The 13,922-nt window shown below is 54.6% G+C and overlaps 1 long non-coding RNA gene across 1 annotated transcript; it reads right to left on the bottom strand.

Moving 5' to 3' along the window:
• Positions 1 to 74: 74 nt before the first annotated feature.
• Positions 75 to 13,453, bottom strand: LOC132243354 (uncharacterized). The gene is made up of 2 exons (XR_009454826.1): positions 4,482 to 13,453; positions 75 to 246 (listed from the first exon to the last, which is right to left on the bottom strand). It is a non-coding gene; the product is annotated as an uncharacterized LOC132243354 (long non-coding RNA).
• Between the last annotated feature and the right edge of the window lie 469 nt (positions 13,454 to 13,922).

The raw sequence follows: 13,922 nt of genomic DNA, 5'->3' as shown, positions 1-13,922 counted from the left end.
GCCGCCCCCTTCCTCTTCCCGGCAGCGCGGCCTTGTGGGGCGGGTAGTTCTTCCGCCCGCCCGCCTCCACTTACCCTCGCTGCAGCCCGAGCCCATTGCTCCGCGTCCTGAGACGGAAAACACCATGAAGTTGCTGGTTTGGTTTGGCTTGGCTTGGTTGCCCGTCCTCAGTGGGTCTCACCGCCGAGCCGAGAGGTTTCCATGCTGGCATGTCTTTTTAGTCAAGGAGTGGTTGTTGGAGGTTTTCTAAAGGAGATCAAAGAAGCGCGGGTCAGGGATGGTTTAGGGTCAGCTTTCCTTCACGCGGGCCGGGGGTCGCGGCCAGCCCTAGGAGTCCCCGAAACGGAGGGTCTGGGCAGGGGGTGGGCTCTGCGAGGCGGCCCCCACCCCTGAGTCTCTTTTCTTTCCAGGAAAAACCGGGCTCCGTTCACTTCGGCAGAGGTTTATTTTTGGAAGGTTTAATGCTGTGCACCGTGCACCCCTCCCGCCCTCAAACGCACAACCGTTATTAGTATTTATGGACGAGATTAAATATAAGCCTGGCTCTGCGCCAGCTGGCTCCCAAACCGAGCCCCTTCGACAGCCTCAGCCGTCAAGGTGAGCGCGAGCGCCCCGGGCCCGGGGCCGTCTTCCAGCAGCCAATGCAACACGACAGCTGCGCCGTTGCACCGGGCGAGTGATCGTTATGCAAACGATCGCGCATCATCGATACACATAAATATATGCGCTCGTGCAAATGATCGCCCGTCGTCAATATAAATCCAGGCGGTTGCTGAGTATGAACTGGAGAGCGTGGACCCGCCTGGCCTTCAGGCAAGTCTGCGTTAGGTTTTCAGCGCCCGTGGCTTTATGACCAAGGAGAGAGACCCCACCAAGGTCAACCCGGCGTGGACGTCCGTGGGGTTACGCCAGCGTTAAAACCCCGGGTGCAAATGAGAATCAGCCTCTGAGACTTAAAAGGGCCACTGTCTGCTGCACATATATTTAGGAGCAGATTTTGACCTACTTTGACACGGGCCCATCTGGAAGGGTTTTTTATACCTCCAGGAGTCTTTCCGTTTGTTTTGCTTTGATTTCTTTTTTTAAGTAATGTTGCGACACGCCGGGAGCTTGTTTTTCGAAAACCGCGCGGAGGGCCACATGCGAGGCTCACGATAGAAAACAAGATGTGTCATGCAAGGTTTTCCATGCAAGGTTTTCAGCTCTCACCGAGTTGCATAGGAAGCCTGGACGCGCTAAAGGGGGTGTCCATTCGCTGCCTCCTGCTGAGAAAGGCCTGTCTGCTGCAAATATCCCCACAGAGCACCCACCCTGGGCAGAATTTGCCTCTTCCAGGTGATTACTGCAATCCTTAGCATTCAAAGATCTTCATGCCCACTCATCCTCATCTCTCATCTGGGAGAACAGGGGGGAAGTGACGATGTACCCCAAGTCATGGAAGGGGCCTAGATTCTCCAAAAAGCTCCGGACGGGGGTTTTTCGGTGCTCAGCAGCTACTGTAGGCTCCCCTTTCAGTGCCCAGGCAAGATGCTCCCTGGGGCAGCGAGTCCCATGCAACTAACCTCAACGTGTGCCCTGGAATAAGGGCAGGGAGGCACCACAAGAGATCTTCTAGCTCAGCCCCGTGCTCGAGGCCGGGTCAGCCCTGCCTAGACCCACTTAAAGGCCTTGACGGTCGTGGGCCCTGATTTGGGTTGTCCCACGTCACAAGTAATGCCCTGCCTGCTTGCAGCACCCTTCATTCTCCCTGCCTGCCTGCCCACGGAGGCAAAATGCACTGTGGAAATGAGCGCCGCTGGAGGGTCCCGGTGGCTGGAGTCGTGGGCAGGACTTGCACTCGACACCATTCAGAATTTTTTTTTTGGAAAATTTGTCTCATTCTGGGTCGAACTGGCCGAACCCTCTCGATTGAGCAGCGCTTTATCGTTCAAACACCGTACGTGGCTCTGCAACCGGCAGGAATCTGTCACCCCAGACTTTGCAGCCTGTGGCTTCAGATGCTCCCAGATCCATTGGTGGGCATCCTATGTGCGGACCCAAGCCCGGGGGCTTGGGGTTTGGATGCCCCTGAGTCTCACTTGCCCAGCGCTGCCCTCTCTGGACCCAAGCTTGGCCTGGGCTCTTGCTGCCTCTCTCCTATTAACGTGCTCGAGAAGCCCCGGGCAAGCTGCGGGCACCTGCGCCAGCCGTATCCTGCATGCCAATGAAGTTCCCCATTCCCACTTCCTTCTTTGCAATCCCCAGCTCCTTTTTCCAGGAATTTCAGCTACACAAAATAACAGGAGTCCTAATAGGTGCAAAGCAAGATGGGAGGGGGGCAGCAAGCCGGCTAGGTGGGGAGGGCAAAGAGAAGGATGGCATTAAGGCCACGCAGGTGAGACAGCCGTCCAGGTGGGATAACAACGTGTGGAGAGCATCCCTATAAAAAAGGCTTAAAAATTGGTGCTTTCTTTCCAAGCAAGCAATCCTGCTCCGGTGCGGGGTCACTTCAGTCCAGAGCCTCCCTCGCGTGCTCGAGCCCTGAACACGGCTCAGTCGGCGGCGCTGCCGGGACCTGTAGTAACACAACCCGCTCCAGCGAATGCATCTGAAGAATTTTTTTGTCGTGCCGCAGTTACAGGTAAGGAAGGTAAACAGGGCGTATAATAAATAGAGCGATTCAGCCAAGCAAACAGCTGCACAATTATAAATAGGAAAATCCTCCCTAGCCCAAACCCCACCGAGGAAAAAAACCAAAACTCCCCGAACAGCATGCAGTTATTAAAAGGTGAGGTTTTTTTTCATGCATTTTTGAAGGAGCTTGGAGCTATTTTGCCAGGTCTTTATTTTTAGGAAGGTGAAATATCCTCAGTGGATTTGAAAAGCTAACCTTTCAGCTATGTGATTTCCATGCCAGGACACTGAGTCATGAAAGGATTGCAGGAAGCTCTTTAAAATCCAGACAAGGATAAAGCTGTAGTAATTTAATAGGCAGCTCAGGACACTTATGCCCAGGCAGGCCTGTTCGTGTCCAGCGCTCCACAAGCCGGGTGCATTGCTTGCTGGTTTAGAGGCCTTTGATTATCGGTTTGTGAAAAGCTCGCCCACATCTATTCCATCCTGAATTACTCCACTCATGCCCCGTCTAAAGCACGGCTTGGGAGCATTTAGCAAACTGGGAAGCTGCTGTCAATCAGCTCCTCAGCCATCTGGAAGCTGGCATTTCCTATGGATACTTGTCTGTGGACCCGTAGGCCTGTGAGGACGCTTTCCTCCCATCTTTACCACGAATGCTGAGCGAGGTTCAGCTTAGTTTCTTTGCTTAATAATGGATCCTTGACATTAGGTACTTATAGTCGGGAAATGTGCACCATAGATAGGGGGCTGTTCCCTGAGCCGCTCAGATCTGCATTACAACCTCCCCCCGTGACCCTGCATCCCAAGTTTGGGGGGATTTGGGTCCAGGTGGTTGGCCACATCTATTGGGCAGAGCGGCAGCTGCAAAATCCAGGGCCAGCTTAGCCACGCAGAGAAATCGGAGGATCTGCAGGGACACTTGGGCATTAGGGCCAGCTGCAGCAGCACGTGGCAGTCAGCCGGGGTCAAGGATCTCGCTTCACGGTCTCTATGTATCGTGAGCAAAGTAATCCTGCTGTAACAATTGGCCACGCTAAAAAATAAAACATGTTGGAGGTGGTCTAATTTACCCCGATAAATCGAGCTCTACCACGATAAAGACGTCAAGGTGTATTTTCAGACACGACTAACCTAGCAAAGTGGCAATTTTTGGCGCCGTGACGTGTACAAGTGCTCTATAGCGCTGCATGCAGCATCTCTGTATAACTGTGATTATGACCTTAGTGAATATACTTGATTTCTAAAGACCCCAAGGTGCCCCTAAGGCTTTGCTTTCTCCTCTGAACAACCAACAGGGGCCATGGGGAGACAGGACGGTGAACGGACCTCTCCAGGCAGTGGTGTCCCATGCACCCGCTAGGTCTCGTCTAGACGGAAGAGGGCCGCCGAATAAATCGCCCGCCCGCTCTCTGCCCGGTGGGGTGGCCCACCCTGACCCTGCTCAGCTCGAGAAAGCTGGCTAGGTCACCACATGATGGTGGGCAAAGAAATAGCCTATGGCTAGGTAGCCGTGCAGCAGGACTGAAGTGCCCACCCAGCAAAGACCCTCCACCGATGCTTTGCAAGGAGGCCCTTTGGAAATAATCCCGTCCTGGCTGGGCTGAAGGGCAGCACCAGGTCAGGGCCATTCTCTCCAGTGCAGACGCAGCGGGGAAGGGGCTGCCTGTTGGGGACATCATATCCTTTCTGGGTTAAATCTGGAGACAGGGCTCAGAGGTGGTGCACAGAGTCCAGTCCATGCCTGGCTGGTCTGTCTCACTCCCATGCTCACGGTCATACTGGTTACCATATCCAGGGCTGGGATGGAAGTGGTCAGAGGAGCAGGAGGCTGTATGGGGCAGGTTCCTCTTCCCCTGCTGGCTTACCTTTGAGGATCGCCTGGATGCATCTCAAGGAATCAATTCCTGGCTGTCCTTTGGTCTCTTTTGATCTTTACCTGCGGCACCAAGTTCAGCTTCTTGAGGTCGGAAATACTTGATGCAACCAGTGTCTTTGGGCTTGACCCGAGGTATTTGGGTGAAGCTGAAAGGCCTGTGGTAGCCGGGAGGTCCGAGCAGACGAGTCCCTTCAGACTTTTATTTCTGTAATTGGTAGGTGGAAGCCAAAGTCCGTGGTGCACCTCGCCATGGCCAACCTCGCCCCCAGCAGAACAAATGCTAGCAGTCAGGGGTATAGCCAAGCTGCCACTCGCTGCAGTAGCAGCTGCTTCTTCCTACGTGGATCCTGTGCCGTGCTTTTAAAGCACAGGGGAATAGGCTGAGCCTCACCTCTGCCACCGTACGGAAACCCCAAATCCACGAGTGCCCGGCTCTGCCAGGGAGAGGCAAAGCTGCAGGAAAGTGCTGGCCTAGGGGCCAGCTGGTGTGGAAGAGGGAGCACACTACAGCACCCTGAGACCTGGCCACGGGAGAATGGGTTTCTTTGTCAGAGCTGCAAACTTCAGCCCTCCTTGCCTGTCACCAGTCTGCCTCAATCCCGGACGCCCAGGGATACCTCCAGGAGGGACGGTGGGCACGCCAAGTCTGCCACCTCGGCTGGCAGCCTGCCACTCGACCAGCGGTCCCCCCACACGCGCTCCTCTGAGCTCCTGCCAGCGCCCCACACCTCCGCGGCTCTGCCCATCCTTCGGCAGCCCCGTGCTGCTCCTCGTGGGGCTGGGGGAGTCCTGCTCAGAGCCGACCTCACACGTTATCTCAGGCCAGTCCTCTGGCCAGGGCTTTTTTGACCATTTTGGGAGCGCCGAGGACTGGAGATGGGTCAGATAGATGGGGAGGAGCCTTGCTTTAAAACAAGGGAAAGGCCTTATCACGTTAAAGGGGAAAATAGGCTGAGGAAGAAGAGATGCTACAGTCTGCAGAGGGATAAATAGAAACGGGAGATGGAGAGGAGGACAGAGGGAGAAAGCAGCTTCTGGCGAGGGGGATTAATGCGCACGTGCCCCTCCACCGGCTTGTCCTCCGCTGGCCAGCGTCCTCGGCTCCGGGGCTTGATGGAGCAGGCCCGGGGCTGCCGGGTGCTGTTGTCACGAAGGCTTGAGTCACGGCGGAAAAGCTCTCTATTTTCAAATAACACATGCATGTGCCTAGGGAGAGGCTCTGCAGCCTGGTGGACAACTATTTCCTTTAGCAAGCCGCAGTGCCATCTCTCCCGGTCCTGCTGGGGGGATCCGCTTGCTCAATCCAAGCCTTCTCCAAAGCAGCGTTTCTTGGGAATCCGGTTTTTCCCCCCTCACCCCACTCCCCACCCTTCTTTGTCTGTTAATGTGCAACAGATGGGAGGAAATGCCATTTAAAATGCCAGAGCAACATGATCAAAAGCAATGGGATATGGGTAACGGGGAACGAATGTTTTTGTTTCGAGAGGGCCGCATCACAGCCTGGCCTTACACTCACTCGGGGATTTTGTGCCTGCAATGTTTCAGGTATAATGAAGGTCCTGCAGATGACTAAATAGCAAATTAGCAGGTGCAAATCTAGTGCTTGGATGCTCAAGCAACACTGAACGAGTCTGCCCGCAATGGCAGAGTCAAAACAGAGCCCTCGATAGCTTGCTGGTGGCAAAGCCGCTGGCTAGCTCTGAAACATCTGGCGTGTAATGCCTGTGTGTACATGTGTGTTATATATTAAATTAAATTCCAGTGTTACATTTATACGATTTCCTCATTGGGTGCAAAAATTTTCTCTTGACAAGCCACCAGGTTGCCGTTAAACAACTCCAGCCCTGTATAAGTCTCCCTGAGGACCCCAGCTGAACCTTGGCAGCTCTGGAAAGCACAGATCTGTCTCCAGGCCCGTTCATTCCTCAGCCACTCGGCCGTGACTGCCCCTCGGTGCCAAGTATGATGGTGGTTTCTGTGATGTGGGCACCTGTCCACTAGGATCCTGCATGAGCCCATCAGGTCATTTCACGTAAGCCACCAGACTCAGCCCGTCGCCAGCTGAAACACGCCCCCGGCAGCCAGAGACATGACATCCCGCTGCAAACCCCCCGAGCCAGCCGGTCCCATTAGCTGCTTCCTAATTAATTGTGGAAAAAAAAGTCATCTCTAAGCCTGTGGAATATAAAGCGCTCTTTTAATTGAGCGGGCTGAGAAAGCAGGCTCGAACACTTGAGCAGCCAGAAGACGTTACGTTAAAAGATAGCTGCAACAGGCTGGTTTTTAATCATCTAGATTAGAAACGTCTCCCCCTGTACGTATAGATTTCTGCACGTCTGATTCATGTCAGTTATTTGGCCCCGGCATGGAAAGGTTAGCAGCGTCAAGCCGTTTAACTTTTCCTTATTTTAAGCTCTCGCCTCTGCTGGCTCTTCGTTTGCTGCCAGCCAGAGCGATATTATTAATTACCCTGGAAAAAAAAAATGAAATCACCCTCTGCTTTCACCGAAGCTGTAACTCAGGGCTAGGCTGGTAAGTACATCCTCATTAAAGGGTTTGGCAGCTTCGCTGACGAACGCAGGCCAATGCCAATAGTTACAACAGCCCTCGTGTGTTTATCCAGATTTCAGCAGTTCTTCATTTATGCAGCTCAAAAAGCTTTACAGAAGGGAGCTGTGTTTATGGCTGCGAAGCGCGCGCCGTGCAGGCGATTTAAGTTGCGCCCAGCGCCATGCGGCAGGAAGAGGTGAGGAGGACCAGGAGGGAAAAAAGCCGGTCGAGGCAGGCGGGAGACAGAGCGAGAGCGAGGGATTGGGGATTGGGTAGCCCACGTTAACGCCGCATCGGCTCACGCCTCATCCTGGGACCGTGCCTCACCTATCCTGCCCACCCCCCACCACCTCGAGTCAGAACAGGTGCCGCCCTGACCCCCTTTCCCTGCCTGGTCTGCTGCTCTGCTTTCTGCTCCCTGCCCTACCTGCCACCGTGCTCCCTGTTCCCCCCCGATCTGCTGCGTGCTACACACAGAGACCGCCCAGGCCCCTTGCAGCACCTATGCCCCTGCCCTAGTGCATAGGTGGCATGGGGCTCTTGGCTTCGATGCCAGCCTCCCCGCACAATTGAAGCTTCCTCTGCCAGCACAGCTGCATCCATATGCAGAGCAGAAAGAGCTGGCTGAGTTACACTGACAAGCGGGTGTGATCTTTTGGCATCCTATAGGTATACCAATTAACTCTGCCGTGAAGACCAAGCCATCATGAGACTGTGGCAAGCCCAAGCAGCTCCAGCAAAGTCAGCAGGGCTCTTCCAGAAGTGCCTTGGTACAACCGAGGTTAACATCTGCCCCTCCCTGGGTTAGAAGGAGCACAGCTGGCCTCCTGTATCATCATCCCTCCTGCTCAGCCTTATCTTCCCTTTTCATGGGAGCATCTCCTTTGCTTGCAGCTCCTTGCATTACAAGACGGTTTCACTCGCTGTTGACATGCACAAGGGACAAAGGAATAAAGACCCCTCCCCAATCAAACAGAGAGGTTTGCAGTTCCCCAGATGCACTAGGCAGGGTTGCTCAGCCACCTCCTCCCGTTTAAGTGTGATGCAGAAATGTGTTTGCTTGCTGGCTCAGACCTTCCTCATCGGGCCTCAAAAAAAGCCTTAGGGGTCTGCAGGCTAAATACCAGAGCAATATGCACAGGGGCGTCTGTTCAGCCTGGTGGCAAGGCCCAGGCTCACAGATTCCTGCGCTTCCTGCTTCCTCCCTGCTAGCCGGTCTAGAGGAAAAACATACGGTTCGCTCATAAGGGAGAGCGCTGTTGCACTCTGATGGTTACAGATGGCACGGACGAGACTCGGCTCTTGGAATAAGGCCGAGGGTCTCCTCCCTAGATGCCTAACAAAGGGTGCTGATCCAGATGGGACGTAAAGGCAAGCAAAGTGCATGCAGATCCTTGCCGCCTCCTACTTGGCGGATCTAGCAGCCATGGGATTTACTTTGGCCTTTCTGCCAAAAAAATGCACACAAAAATCCCACCAAGCGCACATCCATATTTCTCTTGGAGACGCAAGAAACTTGAGACTCCAAGTAACCCTCCTCTATTATTAATCCCTGCATTTTCAGCCAAGGTGCATTAAAACTATGGACACACTTAAAAGAGTGGCAGATTAAACTTGAATGAATCTCTGTCCGTCTGCCTGGCCTGTGTGTCTCGGAGCTGTGAGGATCAGAGAGTTTCTCGGCAGAAGCATTTCGGGTTGGGGTGGGTTCAGTTTGGTGCCAGGAGCAAGATGGTGTTTTTACAGCTGCCAGATCTAGCTGATAAGGGGACGGTGTCCATGGCAAGACCAAGGATGAGGATGCGGTGAGTGACCTGCTTCTCTCCTCACTAGAAGGGGGTCCACAGGGATGCACCATTAGTCTTTACTGCTTGGTGCAGAGGGCTGGATCCAGTGATCTTCTGAGGTCCCTTCCAACCCCTAACATCTATGAATCTATGAATGAATGAGTAGCTGCAGTGGCACATCTGTACTCTTTCCCCAAACAGAGGGAAGACATCATCCTCCAGGGCTGTCAAGCAGGTGGGCACCTTCCACCCCATGGGATAATGCCATTGTAATGACACCCTTGCCAGAGACGGATGTGAGGTGTGGGGATCTCAAAACACAGGCTTCTTCTGCCACAAGAAGGGGCAGAAAGCTACTTGGTTCATCTGGGCTCCACGTAGCTTGCTAGGATGCTCATCGGACAGAAAGCTCGTGCACCGAACCCCCTCTGAGAAGTCTTTGGTGTCACGTGAGCACATCTGGATAAACCGAGGAGCTTGGACAACCCTGGCTGAAGTCGCTATTCGCAGAGAGCCCTGGCTAGAAACCGAATCCTTGTAAGTAAACCTGGAAGGACTTCTTTTTCTTCCACCTGGCTTCAGCCAAACCCAGAACCGGCGGCCTCAACATCTTCATTTGGCTGAAAGAGAGGGAGGATGAAAGCTCCCCATGCTGGTGGCAGCAGGCATAATGTGAGTGGCATAATGTGACAGCCACATCTCATTAGTGTCATGGAGAACAAGTGAAAACAGTCAATAATTGCCCTCTGCAGTGCTAAGGAGAACGTTGTACCGCATGCTCCTGCCCTAGGCAGAGAGGAGATAGGGAGACGGTACAGAGAGGGGACAGGGAGAGAGGACCGGGACTGAGAACTGCAAGGTCAAGGCGACAGATGCTGGATCACAAGGCTCCTGACAGGCCAGCCCAGAGCAAGCCAGGCCTCATTTCTTCCGCGAAGAGGAAGGGCAGCTGGAACATGGGACCACTGGAAAAGAGCCCTCCATGCATGGGGCCCGCCTGGGACCTGGGAGCTCAGCATGCAGTCACGCAGCAAGCCATGCCACCCACCTGGAGCTGCTGCCTCTGCCAGGTGCCTGCGATTCCCATCTCCTTCCCGCTCCGTTCCTACTTCCTGCTGGCACGGAGGAGGGCTTGGCTTGCTCCCTCGCTGCAGAGTTTGGCCCAGGCTGGGAACTGTGAAACCTGTCGCTAGCTGGGCTTGGGTTCACCATTTCGCTGGAGTCTTTTTTAACCGGCAGAGGGGAAAGGCAGCTAGTTTAGCCCAGCTGCTGCCTGGCAGCACTGGCTGCAGTCTGGGCTCCAGAGCAAAGAGGGAATCTGGGGAAAAGGGTCTCTGGGAAAGGGCATGAGGAGGGAGGAAGGAAGGAAGAGCTAAGGGTAAGCAAGCAGCTGAAAGGGAGGGCGGACACATGGTTTGGGCAAAGACGGGCCGTGAGTCCCAGTCTGTAACCCTCATGGGTAGGTCGTGCTCCGGTTTAGGAAATGCAGAGGGGCTTTGCTTGGGCTGTGCAGGATGCATGGGTGCAATTCTGCACCTCCTGCGCTGCGGGCCATTCCTGCATGAAGCCAGGCACACCGGCGCCCTAACCCTGCACACATCACGTGTGTCAGCTGCGTGTGCCGCCTCTCCGATGCCCCCGGGCACGCTGTCTGCATTACACGTCCCTGCTGCCTCCCTGCCTCTGTGCTGGATGCCACGTCTCTGCCACGGGCGCTGCAGAAAACCCTGCTCCCCGCTGCCATGTCCAGGCCCCTCGGCCCATCTCCGGATAAAGCAAATGCCTGTAGCACGCCTGCCTCTGCCTCCTTTCCCCTTGGCTCCCAGGCTGGAGTATTACCACACATGCAGGGAAGGAAGGGCTGGGCTGAGCTAGTCTTTTTTATCCTGTGTCTTTTGGGGCCTCCGAGCCCAGCATGCATTTCTAACCAGCAGCTTGAGGCACCGTCCAGGAAGATTAAAGAGTTTGGGAGCGTTCCCTCCCTCCTCCTCCTCCTCCTCCTCCTCCTTTCCCAGGAGGCCAGGGCAGTGGGTGTGGGCTCTGATAGCATCCCCTCCAGCCCGCACTCCCATCGCTTCATCTGCCGCTCGGATGAAAACCAGCGCAAACCAGCAGGCACCAAAGCCCCACTCGTGTCAGCCTCTGATCTCAGCATCTGATGGAGGGGTTGGTTTTGCTTCGTGCTTTGGAAAGCACCGGGCGAACGGGCCCCAGGAAAGCAACCGGCGTGAAATGTTCATGAGCTCTTCTTTTCACCGGCACGTCCGTGTGCGGAGGGGTGTCTGATGGGCAGGGGCATGTGTGCTGGCAGGGGCACATGGGGAGGTCTGGTTCCTTGTCCCCTGACTCCCACCCATGCCATGTGCAGCAGGGAGACACCGAGGAGGACGTGTAGAAGTCGAGCTTTAGTTTCAGGGAAGGGAGTCACCCTGCCGTCCCGCTTGCCCCCCTGGGAACATGCAGCTGAGCCTGGCTGAGCACGTAGGTACATGACTCGGTATGTAGGTGCGAGCGGGATGAGTCACAGGGGTGCATATGAGGAGCATAGGAGGTCACACCTTATATGTGTGTGGACGTGCAGAACAACAGACACGCTTTTGGATGCACGTTTGCTTTGAGCATTGGACGGGGTACGTGGCCTGTGCCGGGGCTGCTGTGTGTGCACAGATCTGCCAGCGGGCACGCATGGGTAGCTGGCGTGTCGCTACCCCATGTGCCCCGTGGGTGTGTGCATTGGTGTGGGTGTGCACAGAATAATGCATAGAGCCGCTTCTCAGCTGAGAGGGCGCTTAATCCGCCTTGAGCTAATACTCCAAGGAAGCTTTTCCATTTTCTCGTTACATATCAGAAGCAATTAAACGATGCTCATGACTAATCACTTGGACTCAACAGCTTCCACTTCATTTAAAACAGCCCGGCTGAAATGCCTCCAGACTTGTTTAAAGTACTTCACGTCTGTCACTGGGTCCTGCCTGGAGACCCAGGGGTGCCCCGGGGAAGAAGGATGCCCAGTCCCTCACACCCTAGGTTGAGGATGCTGCAGACCTCTCCGGGGGTGGCTGGAGATGCCTCCAGAGACTCAAGAGTGCATCGTGCGGCCGTGTCCCCTCCCCTCCGCTGCAGCAGGGAGCTCGGAGGAAGCAGATGAAGTTAAATACGATGAAGTTAAATACGATGAAGTTAGATACATCCTCTGGGTCTGAAGAGGAGGCTGGAGGGAGATGCAGGACCAGCTTCATCTGCATCGAGAGCAACCCAGAAATGAAAATCCCCTCCCGGTTCCTGAGCCAGGACCTGGAGGAGCCTGAAACAAATTTTAACAGCCAAGCCGCAGAGCCCCGAGTTTTACAATCTTCAGTGAAAACGGCTTCAGTAAATCTCCTTGCGGGCTCGGCGGCAAGTCACTCTCGTTCCACAACACCTCTGCGAATCCCTTGTTGACTTTGGCGCGGGAAAGGCCTTGCTCCGGTGCCCGATGCCGTGTTAACGGCAGGGAAGTTTTCAAGCTGTTGGACACGACTTTGGTCTGAAAGCGGGTTGGGTGGGGAGCGCGCGGAAGGAGCAGGTTACGTCTGGTGCCTTCAGCACATTGTATCCGCCTTGGCGGTAACTGGGCAGAGGAAATACTGTGAGTCCAGGGGACCCTTTCCTCCAAGGGTGAGCGGCTTCTCCGGTGTCTGCAGAGGCCGAGGAAGAGGAGACAATGGGAGGATGGAGAATGCAGGCAGAAGAGCCCTTGCCAGACGTGTGCATATGAAGCTTGCATGGCTTGATGCTATTAAAGACTCTCTGCTTGCTCTGCCAGCCACCCAGCCTTGTCGGGGCACCAGGAAAGGAGCAAATGCACCAGGAGAAGCTGCACCGGTAGAAAGGAACATCCTGCCCCTCGTCTATGTGTGGGGCCGGACCTGGGTGAGACGGGGAGGCCGTACAAGGGATGTGTGCACAGCTTCCTCCAGATCGGTATCCCGGTTCCCTCCCACCAAGCACATCGCGTTCCCGCGGCCCTTTCCCGATCGGCGCCTGTCCGTGCTGGGAGCAGAGCTCTGCCAGGCGCAGCCAGGCTGGGGCTGCAGCGTGGCTTGCATTGTTCTCCTCTGTCTCCTGGGCAGGGATTACATCTCTGTGAGCTGGGCTTTTGGCACGCTCTCGCTGGTGCCTGGCTAGCACAGCTCTTGTGCAAACACCTCGTCTGCAGCCGGAGGTTAGGATGCCTCCAAAAGACCCCTCCACACACAGATTCCCCACCCCTGCTCGAAGGAGGGGGTAAGCCATCACTCATGGGTAAGCTGCCTTCAGACCTCACAGACTCCTCTCTGCCTGTTCGAGGTCTGGGCAGAGGCACGGAAGCAAGGACTGGACTGGCAGGGGAGGGGGCACACGGGGAGGTTCACTTCATACCCGCTGCCCTGGTCCAGCAGTGATTACCTGGTAAAGTTAATGCAACCTCAGGCTTATTAAACAGTGTTATCCTGGCAGGCAGCAAGAGTGTTCAGACCCTCCGGGGATGGGGCTGGCATAAATGAATAGGGGCATATATATCTCTTTCTCTATCTATATCTAGATACAGAGAGAACAAACAAGAGGCAGTAGACACAACCCATATCTATATCTATAGCTATATCTATATCTAGTAATCTAAATATCTATCTAGATATCTAGATATAGATATATAGATACGGGTTGTGTCTACTGCCTCTTGTTCGTTCTCTCTATATCCGACATCCACGTGGCAGTGTCTAATCAGGCTGTCAGACATCACCACCACGGGGCAAATCCCTGCAGTGAATTTTTTATTCTCTTTTGCCAGGAGGGAAGCTCAGGTTTCCCACTATTCTGAATCTCCTTTGACCGGCGGTGACTATCAAAAAGGTCCCAGCAAAAACAATGGGCCTCATTGCACGAAAGGATTCCTCCAACCGCGTGGAATAGGATAAAGAATGAGGCGTGCCCGCAAACCCAATGCCGGCAAAAGGATCCGAGACTTTGATTCTCCTGGGTTAAACGAGCGCGGGGCTTTCATGCATAACCAGCAGCATTTAGCTACCATATATAGTCAAAAGTCTCAGATACTCGATGGCCACTCATCACTC

This window comes from Alligator mississippiensis, chromosome 9 (assembly GCF_030867095.1).
Source record: "Alligator mississippiensis isolate rAllMis1 chromosome 9, rAllMis1, whole genome shotgun sequence".
Lineage (NCBI taxonomy): Eukaryota > Metazoa > Chordata > Crocodylia > Alligatoridae > Alligator > Alligator mississippiensis.
This window is presented reverse-complemented; position numbering and strand designations above follow the sequence as displayed.